We start from the raw sequence: 19695 nt of genomic DNA, 5'->3' as shown, positions 1-19695 counted from the left end.
AGCAGCAACTTCTCACATGTGTACCTTAGCTGTAAGATTTCTCATTCACTAACATTGGGCTACTTTTTGTCATAGCATGTAATCGCTAGCAGAGGTGCTCATGTCCTTGTTACCACCTAAGGTGGTATTTGGCCACTAGATCTGCCCTCAAGAATTCTTTCCTTAGGGCCCTTTGCTGATGAGTGCACTCCTGAGTTAATTCTAGGAGAAAGTGGAGTGTAGCAAGAATCACTGTATTAATCCCTGTGATTTCTCATTTTATTAATTGCTTTCTTTATCTCAGTCCTGTTATTGGAAGCTTAATTTGATATTCCACACATTTATTTACTTTCTTCTCTTTTTAAGAAAGATTCTACATACTGAATAAGTATATCTATTACTTTTATTCCTCACCCCCTTCCCTATATATGGTTGGTTAGGCATTCCTGCCCTACAGTGATTAATGATTCCACATCTAGCAGTAGCTTATTTGATTAGAATATTTAATGACAGTTTTACCAACATTTATAATTTTGATGGATATTTTGAATAAGCAATAGGATGAAGGAACTGAGGTATCCCCCAGTTGTTTTTTCTGCTCTCTTTCCATTCCTTTATTTGAAATAGCATGGACTTTTCTCTTGTACTTACCTGATCTTATGAATATTCCTCGGCTATGAAATAGCTTATGAACACATCGATATGGATCCAATTAAATATAAATACTATAAAGTCTTGTTTACTTTCCCAGGCTCTGGATCGTGGTGTCTATGTGTTATCAGATTAGGTGTATTATTATACAAGCCAATAGTATAACTGTCAGTCTTGCCAGAAGGGACAGCATCTAGGGGAATATTGCTAATAGAACAGGGACAGACTGTCAAACTCGGTAAAGTGCGACTACCACTACTGTTAAAGGGGAGATAAAATCCACATAGAGGACACCCCTTATACCTACCTCAAGTTCGGATTGCATTCAGCTTTAGCAAGATCCCTTGAACTGGGTATTTCTATCTATAGTGACCAGTTATACTTTGAGATATTATGCAAGTTACAATGCCGATATAGAGTAGCAATCTGATATTTAAGAATTTAGAAACATAATATCCTACTCTTAGTTAGGCTAATTAGGGACTACATCACTGCTAATAGAATAAGTACACTACATCACTGCTAATAGAATAAGTACACTACATCACTGCTAATAGAATAAGTACACTACATCACTGCTAATAGAATAAGTACACTACATCACTGCTAATAGAATAACTACAGTGAATCCAAGACCCTCTTTTTATAGCGTTTTTTCCATATAAGCGTATTTCATTACAATACTGGTGCTGATGGCGAGTTATAGCAGTTTATCTGCTAATTTTAACAGCTATGAATTTGGTTTCTCATTATTAATTGCATATTTTAATATTCGCTAATTGTTTTGAGTCACATACAAAAATACTCTTCTATTTAATGCTTTTAATGTATACCAATAAAATTTAGATATTTTAATATATGGTTCTCAGAGTGCCCTGAAACACAATTTCTTCTCTTTGCTCTATCTTTACAATGTATAATACATCTGTGTGGGTGCACAATTCCTATGATGATTTGTGGATTGCTGGCAGATACTGAGCCTCATAATGTTTGAGTCAAGTTAATCATCTAGGAATAGTTAGAACATCCTGGGGCGATATATTTTTCCATCACACAGTTGGGGGATGTCAGGATCCATAAAGTTTCAAGGTTCTCATACTTTCAGACAGAAACTTGAATCTGAGTTTGATCTCATACACTACATGACCAAAAGTAAGTGGAAGCCTGAACACACATCTATATCTTCTTGATGAATATCTCATTCCAAAACTATGGTCATTAATATGGAGTTGGTCCCCTCTTTGCTGCTCTAACAGCCTCCACATCTGACAAGGCTTTCCACTAGATTTTGGAATACAAATGCTATCATTCACATCCATTAAGCCACAAGAGCATTAGGGAGGTCAGGCAATTCATCCCAAAGATGTTTGATGGGGTTGAGGTCATGGCCAGTAAAGTTCTTGCATACCAAACTTGGGAAATAATTATTATTGTGGACCTCGGCAGTCCCATTTTGTTAGCTTATGTGTCCTATTACTTTGCAACTGAGCTGTTGTTGCTCCTAGTCGTTTCCACTTCACAATAGATGCACTTACAGTTGACAGTTGACCAGGCTGGTCCAGCAGGAGAGAATTATTTTTTTTTAAACTCTTTATTTGAAGAGGAAACAACTGGAGAAATACAAATATATTGAACTCAATAATATTAATATACAAGGTGTCTCCTCCATGTTTTATACATTATATCAATGGGGTAGGGGGGAAGAGGGAGGGAGGGAGAGAGAGGGAGAAGGGGAGGGAGGGAGGTAGAAAGGCACAAATTCTATTGACAATATTGCTAATAAGTATACATGGAACATGACTAGGAGGAACTAAACCAAACAATTAAATAGGCAATTAAATAGCAGACAGGTGTTACTCACCAACAGTGCGCCGTTCCCAGCCCGGAGGATCCAGAGGCGGCCCAAGAACTATATTTCAACTACAGGAGGGGGAGCCGTACTGGATAGGCAACTATGGCTTTCTAGCAAATACCACGGGGCCCACACCCTGTCAAAATTGTGTGATTTATCGTGCAGATAGTACGTTATACTCTCCATGCTTGCGACATGCCAAATGTAAGACCGTAGTTTCTGCATGGAGGGGGCATTGGGATCTTTCCAATGCTTTGCTATCAAGGATTTAGCAGCTGCCAAAATATGGGAGATAAGCTTGTTAGAAGGCACGCTCTCATCAGGTATAGGGTGGGAGAAAATGAATGACCAGGGGTCCTTATTTATCTGTTGTTCTGACACAGAGTTTATAAGTGTAAGGACCATGTTCCAGAAAGGAACAATACGATGGCAGGTCCACCATATATGTAGCAACGTGCCCCTCTGACCACTTCCCTCCAGCAGCTCGGAGTGACCGTGGGAAACATTTTGGACAGCTTGTCAGGGGTATAGTACCACCTATAATACAATTTGTAGGCCGTTTCCTTAATTAATGTAGAAATCGAGCTCTTGGCAATCGCCTCCCTGATCTCCTCCCAGCAAGAGTCATCTGGAGGAGGTCCCAGGTCATTCTTCCATTCCCGCTCATGCTGGCCTGGCGTGTCAAAAGTATATTATTAAGCCAATTATAGATCTCAGAGATCATCCCTTTGGTGAGTGGGGAGTGTAGACACACATGCTCAAAAGAGGTAAGCGTCCGGAGAGCATCAGGATAGGGCAAGGACATGTCGAAGTGTCGAATCTGGAAGTATTCAAAGAACAGCGGGCAGAAAGGTTCAAACCTATGATAAAGCTCCGGCATAGAGGCCCAAGTTCGATCAACCACCAGGTCCGAGACCACCCGTATCCCCGCACTTATCCAGTGTTTAGCAGGAGAGAAATTTGACAAACTGATTTGTTGGAAAGATGGCATCCTAAGACAGTTTTGATGCACCGAATCCTCCAGCTTATTGAGGTCCAGTGTGCTGGGCTGGCCTCCTACACCAGGCTCCTCCATTCTGGTGGCTTCTGATGGATGTGCACTCCCTTCTTTTATCATTTTTATCTGTTCAGCAATTGGATGATTAGTTTATACTCCCACTTAACCTCCAGACTAGTTAAGGTACTTATTCTGGCAATATGGTGCCAGATATTCATGTCCAATTAGCCTGCTAGCTGCTGGATTGTTTGGCTCCTGTTTTCCTTATGAATATTGGTATCTACTCCTATTCAGCAGATCCTGGTATCCAGCATTATATGCTTCTCAGCTAATCCTGATATCCTGTATCTGTTACACTTCAGTTATCCTTGTATCCTGGCCTTCCTATTCTGGTTTCCCATTGTCGGTTAGCATCTTATTCTTCTGGCAGTCTCGCCTGAAACCCATCCAGAGAACCGTAAGCTTTGTGGTGTAAGTGGCAAAGACCAAACCTTCTTTTGAGGGTCCCTGGTGAAAGCCTTCGCTGTGTTAGACGTTAAATTCCGCTCCTCTTTGATGAGTGGGGCTAAACCAGGCAGACTGTAGAATCCCATCATTCATGTTTGCTTCCGTGACAACAGTGCCATGTTGAAAGCCACTGACTTCTTCAGTACTACCAGGGGCAGGCTCGGGGGGCAAGGTAGTCCCTTAGTGGACTACCTTGGGCTTGGTCACTGTGCCACCTGCATTTTCTTCCCTTTAAAATGTTTGTAATAGGCTGCTGAGTCAAGTCTTGCTCCCCGGGCTAAAATTTGCCAGCCCTCCCCGAAGTCTGACCCATTCTACTGCTAATGTTTGACGATGAAGATTGCCTGGTTGTATGCTTAAAAGTAGCTTCTAAATTTGCATCTTCAGAGGCACTGAACATGTATCTCATCATCATCATCATTTATTTACATAGCGCCACTACTTCCGCAGCGCTGTACAGAAAACCCATTCACAGCAGTCCCTGCCCTATTCGAGGTTACAGTCTAAATTCCCTAATATAGACACACTCACACTGTATCTCTAAATTAGCATGTAGTCCTAATAATCCATTGGGCGATCATTTACAACTGAGCTGCAGATTGATAATTAAACTGCTTCATTTTGTGATGTTGGTCTTGGAAATTTGTGTTTGCAATTCTTTGGTTCCTCTTCAAGGATAAAGACTTTTGCTCATTTGGGCTGATGGTTTTGTGCAACAATTGCACATTGGGCGACATTGAAGTCAGTGAGCTCAGTGTAGGAGGAAAAGCAGGTAAAATCGCAAACTATGTAGTTAACCTTTTATTATTTCACCCAATGTACTGTTTTTTCAACCCTCATTAAAAGCTTAAATAACACATTCAAAGTTCTTCCAGGTGATTGATGTCATAAGCAGCGATCAGCATTTAATGTAAGAAATATGTACAGCACCATTAAAGGAACAGCACTGGCATTTTTAATTTGATTGTCATTCTGTGTTTGTGTATTTTGAAACAGCAAATTCATTATTATATAAGCACTATATTGCAACTGTATGCACTTAGATTGAGACACCGGTGGTGAATTTAAAGTAGAACTATCTACAAAATGGTGTTAAAACCAAGACCTTCTGCGCTCAGAGAAGGCTATTTATCGCCTTACAAATATCGTTTTAGCAACCATTTATATGCACAATTCAACTAGTAATGATGCATAATAAAATCTGCCTATCTGATCCCATTACCCAGAGCAAAATTTCTTGTTCATGTAAAATATTTTTATGTAGCAAAGTATAGCCAGACACAAAGGCATTCCCAGTCTTTTGTTATTTATTTGCACTGTAAATAACTCCAGCAGTCTCCTCAGTCACCATAGTTAAATTAGCCATTAGACTGTAATACAAGATTTGAAGAGAAACAAATCCACAGAGATCCGTGGTATGCTTTATTATGTAGGTTTTCCATTAAAGGACATGCCATTTATTAACTTCTCTATCAATAAAATCAAAAACAACTTTGGTTTTATGTTCAAAATATTTAAGCATGTTGTTAAAATTCTGCAGTGTATTTTTTGTCTTCAAAACACATGCTAGACTTGCTTTAAAAATATCCAGACCAAAGAAACAAAATCCAGAGCTTAGAAGCTTGTCAGTTTTTCAACCATTAGCGTTTGTAGAATAAATTGGATGTCACACTGCAAGCACTTAAGATGACTCATTGAACTATGATGTAAAATTTGCTCTCTGTAATTTCTACAACCATTTAATATTGCACAAGCATAAATTGAGAATTTGGAATGGAGGCATGCAGAACTAGTACAGTATCCAAAAATATCACTGTATATAGAGTGTTGTAAATTGCCACAGAATGTTGATTGCAAATACGCATAATATGTAACAACCTTTTGCTGGTGTTGAAATAACTTTAGACATTGTGGGACTGATTCATTAAGAAGCATGAATGCCGATAGGTCCCGTATTTTGAGTAAAATCGCTCTGCACATGCCCAGAACTGAACCATACACCCAGCAACATCCACTTTCTTTTCGATCGCAAAGGGCACTTACTACAGCCTACGATTTCAGGGCTGGCACGAGGAGGGGAATGTGCATATTAGAGATGCTTACTAACCCCGTGAAGTGGTTTTGGTTTTGGATCTGGATTAGCTTCGTGTTTTGGTTTTGGTTTTGGCAAAATCACCCTCGTGAGTTTTGGTTTTTGATCTGTATTTTTTTAGACAAATTGCTAAAATCACATAATTTTGCTCTTTTTTTGATCCTACATTATTACTAACCTCACTAACACTAATTTAAAGTCATTTGCAGTAAATTTTGACCACCTCACAGGTCACAATATTATTTTCATACACTTTCAAACAAAGATTGCAGCAGTTCTTTCCAATGATAAGAAAAGGGCCATTGTCATGCCTGGGCATAAGACCAAAAATCCACCTCTTATGTGCGGAATTATTTTTACATAAATCCTGACAACAGTAGTCTAGCCATTTGTAGCGTTTGTAAAGCCACACTCAGTAGAGTTAGGGACCTTAACCATCTAGGATCCTCATCCATGTTATGGCATTTGAAGCGAGTTCATGGAAAGCTGTTGGGAAAATCAGAAACTTATGTTAAAAAAATAACAACAAGCAGTCCAGCATCATCTACCTCCCTTCTCTCATCTAGATCCCAGCACCTGCAATCTACCCCCCCAACACCTTCATCATCAATATCCTCACAAGTGATGGGAGTTAGTCTTGCATCCAAGTTGCTAAGGCTAGATGACTCCTCCACTAACCACGATTCTTCTGAAGAATTATTGAGCATTAGTCCCGCTGCTGCTGCTGGGGGTCGATCTTCAACCCAGAAGAATACTTCTAGTAGTTTACAAACAATTGACTGTTAAACAATCCTTTGCTAGAGGAAGAATGTAAGAAAGCTGTCACCCAGTCGCAAAGCGGATCACAGACGCCATGGGGACTATGCTAGTATTTGATCTGCGTCCAATATCCACTATTAATGCAGCTGGTTTTAGACAATTACTTGAGGTCTTCTGTCCCTATTACCAAATTCCTTCACAACATCATTTTACTAGAAAAGCTATTCCTCACTTATACCAGAAAAGTTGGAAAAATAAAATTATTGGGCTACAAAATGCATTTCTACCCACTGTACACTTAACCATAGATATGGGAACAAGCGGAACTGGTCAAACTAAAGATTATATGACTGTGACAGCCCACTGGGTTGGAGATTCGCCTTCACCAGCAGGAACAGCAGCAGCATGTACCCAAGTATGTCACATTTGTCAGAAATAGGCTGCTCTGTGTATCAGCGACTTCACTAAGAGGCATACAGCTGACAATCTGTTATAAAAACTAAGGCATGTCTTTGCAACACGGCTAATCCTGCTTGAACTCTCCTGAGGATATGTGATTTCTGATAACACCACCAATATTGTTAGAGCATTTCAGCGGGGGGAATTCCATCACATTTCCTGTTTTGCTTACACAATCAACTTGGTGTTACAGAACTTTTTAAAAAATTACAATAACATGCAGGAGATGCTGTCTGTGTCCCGAAAAAGTTAGGGTAATTTTCGGGATTCTGCAACAGCATGTAGGAGAATACAGCAGCTGCAAGAAGACTAGAATTTGAGGGGGAATGTACTTTAGTCCAGCGAAGTAGTCACCTATGAAGAGAGTGCAGACACGGTTAGCTTGAGTCAAGTGATTGCCTTAATTATACTTTTTGAGAAGAAACAAGAGAAATTGAAGGATGAAATTAAATGAAGCAAATCCGCTAACTATATTTTAATTATATTGTAATTGTAGATAAAGAACTTAATTTGCTTTGGCAGGATCGAAAAGCTATCAACATCTTGTAATGACGTCTCCTCCTTTAGTTTCTCTAGCAAATGCTTCTCGGAAAAAAAATTTGCTTTCCCAAGACACCCAGTGGTGATGCAGATGGCTAAGCACAACATTTTGACATTTGCTCTGCTCTCAAAGAATTGCCCAAAAATCGTGACAGCTCTGCCATAACATGAACTACAAATTCCATGAGGAAGGCCATTATCAGCAATTACATCAAAGTACACAGACTTCTGTGATGGTGGATTCCAGCGGGGATGAATTAGTATTGTATGAGGAAGATGTACACAATGATGAGGATGAATATGATGACAGTGTAGATTGCAGGTGCTGAAATCTCGCTAAGAGAAGGGAGCTACCTGATGCTGGTATGCCTGGTAATATTTTGGGTAGAATAGTATATTGGCAATTTTATTTTTTTCTACAGTAAACTTTCACCTTTTTTAGAGAGTTTTTTAAATAGGTACAAGCTTTTTATTTATGTAACACCCCCTTCTGTATTATGCATTGTGAGGGTGTGTATATATATTGAACAATGCAGATGCTTCTCACCTCGGTATTTGATTTTCAGGGCCTCCACCCGAATCGCTGCTTTCTCTTCTGGGGGTGTTCAAAAGATACACCAGGGGGAGATTCGGGAAACCCTCTGCACAGTATTAACACGCTGTGACAAACTGTGTGCTGCAAAAGCCATCCAGGCACATTTATTGAAATGGAAACCCTGAATGCAGCTTCGTAATTTTATAGAAAAATATACTTTTGTATAATTTGAAATAATAGTGCAAACAATATAATACAGTAATAAGACAGTGTGGATGAAAGTGGAGCACCACTTCTTACTATGAACACCAAGTTAATACAATAACTCACAATAAATCAATAACATTAACAGCATACAATATGAACATTAACTGTCACAGCCTTATACAAAAATATATCAGATACCTTACTTGCTCCTGATACTGGGAATATCTTGTGGGTTGAATGTATATATATTTTCCTTATAGCTCTACAATGTACTGCCAAACACACACATCAGCAGTATTCAAACATGCCACACAAATGGAGCAGTGCACTGCAAGTTGGGGCCCTTCTGTATGGATGCAGCATGGCATGGAAGCATCATGTGTCCAGATTGCAGCTTTTAGATGTCTTTACATCACTTTCAGTGAGGTACAGCAGTCACAGTATGCAAACCTTCCTGTAGCAACAACTGTAAAATCATTTCTTATTTGTATTCTGGGACTTGTAGTTCCACAAATGCTGATTAGACAAACACTTGTTGCAATTTTACCTGCCCACCCATCTATCCCTAACTCTTCAGCCCTTGTGACCAGATATAGTCCAAACCCCACTTGAATAATAACAGATAGGTAAAAATAACCAGTTACTTATCTGCACCAGTGTGTGTCACAGGTCTGAACTTGATTATCTTCAAAATGGCTGACTTGTAAAATGTGCTTTTTCAGAGATGCATGCAAACCTCCTCCTACAGCTTCAAACTGTGACTCGCCAGCAGGTTCTGTTCAGGACTGCACTGAGCTCTGATATCTCTGCAGACTGTCTGCTCTCTCTCCTCAGACCACCAATTCAGTGCCCTTTTGCCTAGGGTCACCTATCTGGACTGGTCACACAGCTCAGTCTCTCCCAGGATGCTCCCCTCTCTCTCTCTCTCACTCTTTCTCTCCGCCCTCTGGTTTCTCAGTCTTCTTAGGCTCTGCCCCCTTTTCATAATAGCTTTCTGGGAGATGTAGTTCCTCCTCCTGGACTGGTAAATAGTTATATCCATCTCTTTTCTTACTGATGCAATTGTGATTATTAGCCCCTGGGTGCTCAAGTCCAATTGCAGCATCCCCAGGGGTTACATTTACATTTTTGTTTCCCTGACAGCTCTCCTTTTTGTGTGTTACCTATATAACACAGTAGAATTGACTACAGAATTACATCAACCCTGTAAGCACTATTATTTGAATCTTTCTGCAATGAGATTTAACACAGGAGCTCTCCTATCTGTGTGTTACCTATATAACACAGTAGAATTGGACTGCAGAATTACACCAACCCTGCCATCAGCAATAGTATTTGTATTTTTCTGCAATGAGATTTAACACTGGAGCTATGGAGCTCTCCTGAATGTCACTGATTACTTTCTTTAACACTGCTACCACCCTCCTCTTTCAATTCTCTAACTTTGCCTGCCCAACTGCTCTACACTCTATGCTACCCCTTCTGTAACCCTCTCTCACATGGCGCTAGATCGCCGTGGAGGGCGGTATTTATAGATTCCAAAACTCCAGAGATCCGACGACGTCAAAATGACGTTTTGCCTCGTTTTGAAATCCGAAAAAGCGCGAAAGTGCTCGGATCCCCTAAGTTCGGGTGTGTTCGGTTTCCTGAGGACCCGAGCCTGAGCATCTCTAGTGCATATGCACATAGTCAATGTACAAAGTTTTATATTACTTCTATAGACATAATTGTAAAGTTTCTACTGGATAACAATCCAGATAAAGATTTTATCAACAAATTCAATATATTGATTTCTTTCAACTGTGACTGCAGATGAATAGTTAAAATTTTGGCCAAACATTATTTAATGCGTGTTGTTTATTTTAGTGTGGTACCATATTTAAACTGGTTGGGTACGTTTACAAGGCCATGGCCTATGCACGAGGAGACCTGCAAAAAAACCGATAACTGTAAAAACGACGAGAAGACAATACAGACTTACCTGGAAAACGACGAAGCAGATTTGCAAAGAGAGCGGCATGCTGACAGCTAGAAGTTCCGATGACAGAGCTGGGAGGCACTTCATGATGATGTCACTTTAATCAGCGATATAAAGGAATGTGCATTTAAAGCGCCAATGTGAGGACCCCATAAATGTACATTTTAGTGTGTGGTACATTAAAATGTGTCGTTGTGGGGTCCTCACATTGGCTCTTTAAATGCACATTCCTCTATGTAGCTGTTTAAAGTGATGTCATCATGATGTGCCGCCCAGCACTGTCATCGGAATTTCTAGCTTGTCAGCATGCCGCTCTCTTCACAAATCTGCTTTGTCGTTTTTCAGGTAAGTCTGTATTGTCTTCTTGTAGTTTTTACAGTTATTGGGTTTTTGTTTTTGCAGGTCTCCTCGTTGTCGGTGTACATACTGTCGGTTAAATGAATACCACCGCTCTAAACAAACCTAATTAATGCTAGGTGTTTTATCACTGTGAACGAAACTGTGCACTAGTGATGAAAGTGTTAAACATTGTTGTTTTTTCTTTTTGACTCCACCAAATTCTGTGGTCCTCAAGTTTGCCAATTCAGACTTGAAAACCATGGAGACCCTTAGTGACCTCCTTTTAATTGTTGCATCTGCTACTAATGTGTTTAGTCCTTTACTCACTAACAAAGACATCTCCTTGTTTTCCAGGCTTGGATGGGAAGAGTTCTAGGAGACTACACATATCAGTGCAGTACATTGCATCTTTCAGAAGAGGAAGCTACAGCGTAGTCCTGTTCTCTTGTAAGTATATTTATAAAGGCATATAGTACTCTGGGAACACAAAGCAGTGTAGCCTTGGATTTAGAAATTTGCATTTATCATGTACTGTTCGTTAATGATGTGGGCTTTGTTGTTTCATAATATGTACCCATTTTGTTTCTCATTTAATGTTCAGCAACTGATTCAGCTTGGTTATTTTTGTGATTGTAAGCATTGCATTTGATTGTAGGTGATGTTTGTACATTCCACACGTACAAAGATTAATAAATTCAGTACTTTGATTAGACCAGTGATGGGCAACCTAATGCACTTTGGGACAGCATGGTGTGGCCCTCTAACCTTCAAAAGGGCCGCACGTTACCCTTAATCTCAGTAATAGGTTGAAACAATACATTTAATCAAACAAAGAGAAACCTATAATAACAGCAGGCATTTCAAACAAATGTTATAAGCTATAGCAAACAAATTTGACAATAAAGCAGGGGAGCTGTGGCCACAGGTGAAAGCTTGGAGGGCCGCTTGACTAGACAAACTTGAATCTTGTATTTGTGTTTTGTGGGCCTGATTTATCTTTGGACCTAAGTTCACGTCAGTGCTGTATTTTGTGGGAGAAAGCTCTACGCATGCACCGGAACGGGTCTTACACCAGTGAACGCAATTGTATGCAATTAATGTCTGAACACAAATGACACTTGCAACTGCCTACGACTTGAAGGTGGGATGGGGGAGGGAAGGGGTGGACGGATGTACAGTAAGGGAGTGCCGAGGGCGTGTCTCCACAGATGCGGCCAATTCAAGTTCATGGCTTAAGTATGTGTTTTTCAACTATATCATTTACACCAGCTATAGGGCAGTAGTACGTGCTGACTGATAGTGATGTTTGACACATATGCGTGCCAGAACATGTTTTTGCAAGTGAGACAAAATACAGATTAATGTATTTAATGTACAAAAAACCTTAAAAATGCATATCACCACGGTGGCGTAGTGGTTAGCACTTCTGCCTTACAGCACTGATGTCATGAGTTCAATTCCCGACCACGGCCTTATCTGTGAGGAGTTTGTATGTTCTCCCCGTGTTTGTGTGGGTTTCCTCTGGGTGCTCTGGTTTCCTCCCACACTCCAAAAGATACTGGTAGGTTAATTGGCTGATAACAAATTGACCCTACTAACAAATTGACCCTAGTCTGTGTGTGTGTTAGGGAATTTAGACTGTAAACCCCAATGGGGCAGGGACTGATGTGAGTACAGCGCTGCAGAATTAGTGTCGCTATATAAATAAATAGTGATGATGATGATATCATGTATTAATTATTATAATATTGAGAGTTGTATATATTTTTTATAAAAAAAAATAATTTTGTATGCATTCTGATGGGAATTTATATTGCAGAGTGTACTTATACCCAAATCAAATGGACACTTATCTTGAGATTCGCTTGTATTGGAATACGGGCGTACACGCATACAAGATACATGCAGGGTTTTTTAATGCAAGTTACATCCACTTTGAGTTCAAAGATGAATCAGGCCCTGAATGTGTATTTTTTAGATTGGGATTGTTAAAAGTTATTATATCAAGGACTTATGTATATATGCTTTTTATGTAGGAAAATTTATATTTATTCTTATGCCTATCCTGTTACCCTCTAACAACAGTAGCAGATTTTTGTCAAGGATTTGTCTGTATTGTTCACCATTCATCTTCCTTTTATTCCTAACTATATTGCCAGTACCTGCCATTGAAAAACATTCCTATAACATGATGCTATCATTGCTGTGCTTCACGGTGGGTGTGGTGTTACCTGGCTGGTGTGTTTGATTTGCACCATACATGCCACTTGGCGTTCAGGCCAAAATGTTTTAATTTATTCTTGTCAGACTCAACATCTGTTCCTGCCACATCTTGACTATATCATCTAAATGTTTTACTTTTATTTATGCACAAATACAAGTATGGAGATATCACAGAAAGCATGTTCTATACATATAATAAAGTATGTTCCATATTATGGTGTTTGAAAAATATAAGCCCTTTAAAGCAGCAGTCCCACATATAAGGATTTTTTCTTTTTTTTTTTAAATAGCAAGTTAAATAACGTTTAAGCATGAATCATTTTCTTAGCTGTCCTACAAATTATGATCTCCTTTTCAAAAGCTCTCTGGAGTACTTAAAGTATGGCTGACGGTCACACACAAGCTCACAGTTCTTCATGTGCCCACTTCTGGGCCATAGGGGGGTATTCAATTGTTAGCGTTAACGGAAAAAAACGAGCGCTCAAAAAATATTACCGTTTATATGGTAATATTGCGCAAGAAAATCGTTAATACGGTAGTTTACTCGCGGAATTTCAGCTCGCCACTCAGGGAGCAGCGAGCTGAAATTCCGCGAGTAATTACCGTATTAACGATAAGATTTTTTGAGCGCTCGTTTGAGAGCGTTAACGCTAACAATTGAATACCTCCCATAGAATGAGAACTGAGGGATGAATTAAGCTTGAAGGATTTTAAAAGCTATCGCTGGATCACTAAACTGTAGCTAGTACTCTGGGGTTAATAGTTTAACTAAAGGGAGTATGCCCATCTGTTGTCATAGGGGAGGGCAAGACATAGCACATAAGTTAGATTGACGGAGAGTTAAGCAGCCTCTTGGCTTCTTGATGTTGGTGGATAAGCTCTCTGCCTGTCCCTAGTGCATTTTTTCATTGGTTTCTGGTTTCATCCTTTTGCCTGTCTTTATCTATTTTTCATTCGTTTGTTTTCTCTGTTGTATTGTTTTCTCTGTGTATTGTGTTCATTGTTTTGTTCCCCCCCACCTTGTTTTTTATTGTTTGCCTGGGCTGCAGCCTTTACCCCCCTCACGCATCTTCGTTCTTTTCTGTGTCTCCTGTCCTTTCTCCTCTGTACCACTCATTTTCCTTTCACCCCCCTTCTGTTTTTCATCCACTTTCCTCTTCCATTCCGGTTCCCTGTGTACTTGCTCCCTCCTTGTCTCTCCCCTTCCCCCTTTTTACTCTATGGTACTTGTTTCTCCATAGAGATTACTCCATTACTCCAGCGCATCCCTGAGCGGTGAGCAGGCTCGGGGAGCGTCGGGGGTTGTCGCTTTTTTATAGGGGCTATAAGGCTGGAGGGGGGTGCCCCACCCCGCAACTCGGGAGGTATATTTTAGCTGGGGGGAGTAGCATGCCTTCCAGTGTGTGGATCTAATGGGATGCTATATCCCACGGCCCTTGTAATTTCTGTAGGGGGTAGAAGTGTCGTTCCCCCCCCACGTGGGCATGAGGGTGTTCTTCCCCTGCCCCCTCCGCTCCCGCCATTAGTAGGCCCAATAGGCCAGTTATAGTAGCAGGCTGGGGGAGGACAGGACATACCTCTGCACTATCGGGAATGGAAGTTCAGTTTGATGGCACTGAGGGCGGTTCCTTGCTGCAAGGTGAGATCCATATGTATAATTTATCTGCTATACAGCCGTTGTTGTCTGATTGTTATATCTCCAATATTGCATCCTCTTGGTCTGGGGACTGCCCCCGGAACCTTGTTACGAACTTCTGTCAGCATTTTGTTACTAACGTGGACGCTTGTGCGACTAGCTGGGCGTTATGGAAGTTCCCATCTAACTGGGGCTGCAATGGTGCGCTGTGCTAGCATGGCTATGTTTCAGGGGGTTAGTGTTTCTGCCCGGGACAGGATTGATAAAGGCAGGTGCATAGCTATGTTCACCGTGTCCAAGCAGGCTAAGTAGGCAATGTTCGAGGTGCTTTCACAAAGTGGCAGTGTTAAAACTGGCTATAAGCCCTATTCAACTGGTTTATGGGTGCGTATGTATTTGCCGCCTGTTGAAATGCTTGCACATGATGCATGAGATGTCCACTTTATCACAGCCAGCGGTGTGACTAGCTTATCATAAGGCATTCAGGGCTAAAATACGTTTTCCTCCCAAACCACCTGCTAGGTTATCGTGTCGGGGAGACATGGTTGAAGGTGTCCCATTATGGTTGGGGTGTTGGCTCCTGGCCACGATGTGGCGGCGACAGCCAGGTTGAGGTGGGTTTGGTGCTACCTTTTTCAGCAAGGACCGCTGTTATCCCTTCTACAGAACTAGTTGCCCACGTGGGCGGCGTGCAGGTTCTCCCACAACTTGCCTCATATGTGGAGGGGGACACCCCGCAAAGTCTTATGACAAGGCAGTCAGAGGGGAGGGGCAGAAGGCAGGATCACCAATTAATGTGGTTAGCTGGAGCCAATGGCTCATTTGTTGTCCAACTCAAGTGTCACTCACCGGAGTGTGAGTGCCTCCACTCTGGTACGTGGTTCTCCATCTTTCCCGCTCACACCTGTGTGGAACTGTGGCCGTCCGCCATCCTGTCGCACTGGGCATGCGCAGGTCCCTTTAACTACTACACCTGACCACTAATGTGATTGATGGATCAATCACCCCTCCCTACTTAAGGCACCTGCAGCCTTAGGTAGTGGCCTGATCTTGAAGTCTCACTCCCAGTGAACTTCTATAGGTGTGTGCAGTTTCCAAACTGCTTCCAGCTCTACTCCTGTGTGCAGTTTCCAAACTGCTTCCAGCTCTACTCCTGTGTGCAGTTTCCAAACTGCTTCCAGCTCTACTCCTGTGTGCAGTTTCCAAACTGCTTCCAGCTCTACTCCTGTGTGCAGTTTCCAAACTGCTTCCAGCTTTACTCCTGTGTGCAGTTTCCAAGCTGCTTCCAGCTCTACTCCTGTGTGCAGTTTCCAAACTGCTTCCAGCTCTACTCCTGTGTGCAGTATCCAAACTGCTTCCAGCTCTACTCCTGTGTGCAGTTTCCAAACTGCTTCCAGCTCTACTCGTGCTTCAGCTTCCACGCTGCTCCCTGCTCAACTCAGCGGCGGTTCCCATACCGCTACAACGCTTCACTTCTCAGCTGATTCCGGATCTACACAACTGGGTATGCTCTACTGACTATTGACTATTGCCTATTGCTCGCATACCAGTTGTTTCCATTGTTGTTTGCTGCACAGGGTACAAGTACCCATATAGACTGTGTTACTGCATTGCTTCATTTAGGACAAGCTTTCACTCAAGCTACGATATCTCCTCACGCTACTACTTAGCGTTATTGTGCATATCTGCTGTGACCAGCTTCTCCTCCGTGCAAGGCATCTACTCCATACAGACTAATCATTGTGCCTTCCATCTCTGCCTCACAAGACATTGCTCTACTCGCACTGTTTCCATACAGCCACAGTTTGCCTTTCAACTTCACTCTCCTGCACCTGGACAAGTCCTCATTCCTTCTCACAGCAGTGGTACAACTTGCTGCACGCAGACCACTGACTTCCCTGCTCCCTACCCGCACCTGGACAAGTCCTCCTATCACAGCGGTGGTACAACTTGCTATACGCAGACCACTGACTCTCCTATTACCTACCTACACCTGGACCAGACTCCTCACCATAGCGGTGGTACAACTTGCTGAACGCAGACCACCGACTACCCTGGTTCCTACCTGCACCAGTACTATTCTTCCCATCACTGCAGTGGTACAACTTGCTGTACGCAGACCACTGACTCCTCCTCTACCTACCATCACCTATCCACGTCCACTCCTCATGTCTACATTATCTTCAGCCTCCAGTTTACTGCTCCAAGTCGCTGACTTTCCTCTAACCATAGCTGCAAGTCGCTGACTTCCTCAGACTATCTCTACTCTCCTGCTGTTGTGTCGCTCCAATCATTCACCTGCCTGCTTTGAGGTGCGTGCCATAACCCCGCCTCTCTAGAAGAGTTCCATCTGGTGAAACTCGGGTAAGCAACTCCTAGTGCCCGTGACATCAAGTAGGAAGCAAAGTTTTTAAGGGATGGGTTTTTTGAACGGGCTCAAGTTATCTCGCAAGGGGTCTGTCAAGTCAGACATGGTAGTAAACCCGAAATCTTTCAGTTTATTTCCCGAGGTTTTAGCGGACAAAGTTCGCAAGGAGATTGCATTGGGGGTTATGTGCACCCTTTTTCAGTTCCCCACTTACCAGGGCTGGGTGGTTTCCCCGGTCAGGGGGGTTCCTAAGAAGGCTGTGGGAAAGTTTGGGCTGATACAACACCTGTTATTCCCGCGTAATGCAGCAGTGAATGATGCTATCCCTGAGAAGTCTGCAGTGTGGTGTACCAATCTTTTGAAAGCTGCGGTGAACATGGTGAGGGGGAGAGGCAATGGCTATTAGGTGGACTAAGGCTTACCTATGGGATACGTGGTCTCCTGCGCATTCTTTGAGTGTGTCAGATCCTTACTACAACAGTGCGTCTGTGCGGGCACAGGCCACCATGGCATTGCCCATTACTTAAAAGATTATCTGGGAATGGGGCCTCGTACGAACCCGATATGCAAAGAAATTTAATTTTAGGCAAGGGCTCGTTTCCCTTTATGGGGTGTCCCAGTCACGTGGGGGAAGACGGAAGGTTCGACAATGTGGCGGACATACTTGGGCATCGAGAAAGACACGGTCTTGGGCCTTTGTAGGCTCACCTTAGGCAAGTTGAGAAAGCTGCGCACTCTGATAGCCGAGGTGCTTTAGTTCTACTGAGTAACTTTGAAGCAGACTCAATACATTCAGGGGCTTTCAGGTGTCGGAGGTTCGAGCAGACGATTTCCAGGCGCAAGCTCCCTCAATGTAGCATCCATCTTTATACTGAGAACCGAGAGGATTTCTCAGTTTGGGATCTGTTTCTGCCAGATTTCTGCCAGTTGGAACGCTTTGCGAATGTAGCGGTGCGGTTGGTTTAAGGGTCTAACTTGTTGAGGACTGATAGCTTGGTTCTCCTAGAAATCTTCCCAATAGTGTGAGCTGGGTGCATTGGAAGGACAGTTTAGTTGGGAAGCAAATAGTTTTCTGGTGTGATAACTTTGGAGTAGTGCAGGCCATTTTATCGGCAGCAGAATACTTTGCCTCTGGTGATTACCCAGTTGCGCAGGTTGATATTGCACTGTTTGTCCTATGGCATCTGCTTCCAGGCCAGGCATGTTCCCGAAGTGGAGGATGTTCTGGCAGATGCCTTGTCAGAGGGCTAATGGGATAGGTTTGGGCTCCCGGGACAGCCCTAATGGGGGTCCCCTTGTCCCACTTATGTCCGGCAGATTTGTCAAGCCGACATTGAGGGTCTGGCCGAATCAGCCTTTGATCCTACAACACAGACGACGTATCGTATGGGTTGGCAGGAGTGGTGGCGGGAATATCTTTCTTTTTTAAGCTGCGCGGGGATGCTGATTACGCCAGAAATTTTGTTGTTTCCAGGGCTTTGAAGGGTTGAGCGAGAGAACGCCCAGTGCCCCTGATTAGAGGAGTCACATTAGTATACGTATCTCTCTTGTCAAAATTAATGGAAGCTGTTTCAAGGTGGCGCGGGACGCGCATGAAATTGCATTATTTTGCGCTGCTTTTGTCATGTTATATTTGGTGCCCTCTGTGGGAGAGAGCTGATTGCCTCTCCTAGGTCTGCTCCTTTGTCAGGTATGCTAGCACAGCATGTGGTGCAGTCCTCTGCTTTTATATGCTGTAAAGTGAGGAGATTCAAATCGGACTAGCTTGGTAGAGGGTTAAAATAGTTCCAAAGGTTGATTTCACTGTGGCCAATAGCAATATTGAGGGAATTTGCTTGCCTGTGGCTTGAATCCGCGGCCTATGGCTGGGGCATGGTGACGGTTCTCCCCTCACCAAGTATCAGTTTTTTCTGGTATGTGAGCATACTGTGGTTGCGCTAGGCATGGACAGTTCTTATTGCGGCACCCATTCCTTCCAAATCAGGACCAGAACATCTGCAACGGTTGCAGGCACGGCTGGGCCTGCTACTTAAGGAGCTTGGCAGTGGCAATTCTAATTTGTATATGTGTTATGTACAGCCTTCTCTTCTTCCTTGACTTTTCTCTTAGCTTACTCTCTCTGCTGTTGTGACACAGGGTTTCGGCTGCTTGTTGCCTTTGGAGGCAGGGCACGAAGGGATTTCTCCATTTTTTCCTCTAAAAAGTGGGCCTGATTGGCACTTGGCACCACAAGGTTTTATGGTTTTACATTTGCTTGTATTTCTGTCCCCCTCTTTGTTTCCCTCTTTAGCTTTTGTGAGCATGTGTGCCTCTGGTAGGATGTGCTGCTGTTGGTGCGAAGTATGTGTGGTCTCTTCGAGTCTCAATGCTACCTTTCTTGCTCTTTTTTCTTTTTGCTTTTCATTTTTAGTTCCATTTGAGTGCTAGGACATTCATAGGTACATTGGGCTGCGATGCATACGGCAGCATGGGACACATCTTCATTTCCAGGGTCGGTAGTGGTAAATTGGATAGGTCAAAGGCAGGAAAAAGGGTAATGCTGTGGTAGCCCGGTTCACTCGCTCTCTAAGTGG

At 42.5% G+C, this 19695-nt stretch overlaps 1 protein-coding gene across 2 annotated transcripts in view; it reads left to right on the top strand.

Moving 5' to 3' along the window:
- Positions 1-19695, top strand: part of TIAM2 (TIAM Rac1 associated GEF 2) — a 324497-nt gene that overhangs the window by 64311 nt on the left and 240491 nt on the right. For both annotated transcript variants that reach the window (XM_075203392.1, XM_075203391.1), the window contains one exon: positions 11250-11342. The gene's annotated coding sequence lies outside the window, so the exon portion shown is untranslated. The remainder of the gene's footprint in view (positions 1-11249; positions 11343-19695) is intronic.

The sequence above is a fragment of the Mixophyes fleayi genome, chromosome 3 (assembly GCF_038048845.1).
Source record: "Mixophyes fleayi isolate aMixFle1 chromosome 3, aMixFle1.hap1, whole genome shotgun sequence".
NCBI classification, from domain to species: Eukaryota; Metazoa; Chordata; class Amphibia; order Anura; family Limnodynastidae; genus Mixophyes; species Mixophyes fleayi.
This window is presented reverse-complemented; position numbering and strand designations above follow the sequence as displayed.